Source organism: Nanorana parkeri, unplaced genomic scaffold (genome assembly GCF_000935625.1).
Source record: "Nanorana parkeri isolate BGI_ZX_2015 unplaced genomic scaffold, ASM93562v1 scaffold3586, whole genome shotgun sequence".
NCBI lineage: Eukaryota > Metazoa > Chordata > Amphibia > Anura > Dicroglossidae > Nanorana > Nanorana parkeri.
In genome coordinates, this window is record NW_017309854.1 from 29586 (window position 1) to 32411 (window position 2826).

The following is a 2826-nucleotide window of genomic DNA, read 5'->3' on the forward strand; positions in this document are numbered from 1 at the left end:
TAAATGTCTCATGAGGTTCCCCAAATTCACCTGAAAACACAATTGTACTTCCTCTCCCTGAATAGAAACCCTCATAGAGCGCTCACCTGCAGGACAGACGTCTCCATCATACCAGATGTAATCAACGGCTCCACACCGACCGGGGTGCTGGAGCTAGGACCCAGCAAATACCGGAACTGGCTCCGGGTTTGCCGAGTGTCACCAATGACTGAATGTTACAGATATGGAAGTCCAAAGAATGTTCAGAAACGAAGAGATCATCGCCCGTCACCAACAAGGAACAGGATACAAGAACATGGTGAAGGCTCTGAATGTTCTGACAGACCCGGCCGGAAGCCGAATGTTCCTACAGACACGGCCGGAAGCCGAATGTTCCTACAGACACGGCCGGAAGCCGAATGTTCCTACAGACACGGCCGGAAGCCGAATGTTCCTACAGACACGGCCGGAAGCCGAATGTTCCTACAGACACGGCCGGAAGCCGAATGTTCCTACAGACCCGGCCGGAAGCCGAATGTTCCTACAGACACGGCCGGAAGCCGAATGTATGTTCCTAAAGCCCCGGCCGGAAGCCGAATGTTCCTACAGCCCCGGCCGGAAGCCGAATGTTCCTACAGACCCGGCCGGAAGCCGAATGTTCCCACAGACACGGCTGGAAGCTGAATGTTCCCACAGACCCGACTGGAAGCTGAATGTTCCCGGAGACCCGGCTGGAAGCCGAATGTTCCCGGAGACCCGGCTGGAAGCCGAATGTTCCTACAGATCCGGCTGGAAGCCAAATGTTCCTACAGACCCGGCTGGAAGCTGAATGCTCCTACAGACCCGGCTGGAAGCCGAATGTTCCCGGAGACACGGCTGGAAGCCGAATGTTCCTACAGACCCGGCTGGAAGCCGAATGTTCCTACAGACCCGGCTGGAAGCCGAATGTTCCCACAGACACGGCCAGAAGCCGAATGTTCCCACAGACCCGGCCGGAAGCTGAATGTTCCTACAGACCCGGCCGGAAGCTGAATGTTCCTACAGACCCGGCTGGAAGCTGAATGTTCCTACAGACCCGGCTGGAAGCTGAATGTTCCTACAGACCCGGCTGGAAGCTGAATGTTCCCACAGACCCGGCTGGAAGCTGAATGTTCCCGCAGACCCGGCTGGAAGCTGAATGTTCCTACAGACCCGGCTGGAAGCTGAATGTTCCCACAGACCCGGCTGGAAGCTGAATGTTCCCACAGACCCGGCTGGAAGCTGAATGTTCCCGGAGACCCGGCTGGAAGCTGAATGTTCCCGGAGACCCGGCTGGAAGCTGAATGTTCCCGGAGACCCGGCTGGAAGCTGAATGTTCCCGGAGACCCGGCTGGAAGCTGAATGTTCCTACAGACCCGGCTGGAAGCCGAATGTTCCCACAGACCCGACTGGAAGCCGAATGTTCCTACAGACACGGCCAGAAGCCGAATGTTCCCACAGACCCGGCCGGAAGCTGAATGTTCCTACAGACCCGGCTGGAAGCCGAATGTTCCTACAGACACGGCCAGAAGCCGAATGTTCCCACAGACCCGGCCGGAAGCTGAATGTTCCTACAGACCCGGCTGGAAGCTGAATGTTCCTACAGACCCGGCTGGAAGCTGAATGTTCCCGGAGACCCGGCCGGAAGCTGAATGTTCCTACAGACCCGGCTGGAAGCTGAATGTTCCTACAGACCCGGCTGGAAGCTGAATGTTCCCGGAGACCCGGCTGGAAGCTGAATGTTCCCACAGACCCGGCTGGAAGCTGAATGTTCCCACAGACCCGGCTGGAAGCATAGTTGACAAGTTTAAAGGTAAAGGAACAATGGTGACACTTCCTGGATGGGGCAGGAAAAGGAAACTATGAACAGCTGCACCCAAATGTCTGAAATAGGCGGCTGAGAAGACCCCTGGAGTGACTGCAGAAGACTCGGGGGCCCCAGGTACAGAGGTTTCAGTCTGCACAGTAAGCTGCGTACTAAACCCAGAAGATTTCCGGATCTCCGAGACGTCACCACCACTGACCCAGAACCACAAGAAAAGTCTCCTCCAATGTGCTCAGAATCAGATAAATAAGACGGAGAAGTTTCCGGATCGTGTTCTGGGGAGCGAGGAAACAAAACTGGAACTGTTCGGCCCGATGGATCAGCGCTGTGTCTGGAGGAAGAAGAATGAACACTCTGCCTCCGGTGATCCGTGGTGGGGGCTCGGTGATTGGCTCTGGGGCTGCTCTGCATCTCCTGGCACTGGAAACCTGCAGCGTGTGGAAGGCGAGATGGATCCATGGAAGTATCAGGAGGTCCGAGGAGATAACGTCATGCCGTCTGTGAGGGAGCAGAAGCTTGTGCGTCATTGGACCTTCCAGCAGGACAATCATCCCAAGTACACCTCAAATCCCACCAAGGCTTGCGTGCAGAAGAAGACCTGGAAGATTCTACAGCGGCCTAACCCTAAGCACATAGAAACTCTCCGGTGGGATCTGAAGAAGGAGGTTGCAGCACACAAATCCCGGGAGATTAGTGAACTGGAGGCCATTGCTCATGAAGAACGGGCTAAGATTCCTCAGGAACGCTGCCAGAGGCCGGTGTCTGGGTCTGCATCTCGTCTGCAGCAGAAGGAGCTCTACTAAGGACTAAAGATGTCTGCCATGAAGGGGGGAGTCACCCTGACTGCAGGAGTCATTACAAGTGGTATGTTCAGGTGAATTTGGAAACATGCGTTGTGCTGACTGATTTCAAATGCTTTCTACACTGGAAACAGCGGAAGGTTTCCACATTCAGCCAATAGAGCTGAGCTGCAATGGGGGGGGGGGGGGGGGGGGGGGCCATTT

The 2826-nt window shown here is 55.6% G+C and overlaps 1 protein-coding gene across 1 annotated transcript in view; it reads right to left on the bottom strand.

The window, feature by feature from the left end:
- RHOT1 (ras homolog family member T1) overlaps window positions 1–2826 on the bottom strand; it is a 29021-nt gene that overhangs the window by 23964 nt on the left and 2231 nt on the right. The gene's annotated exons all lie outside the window — the stretch shown is intronic.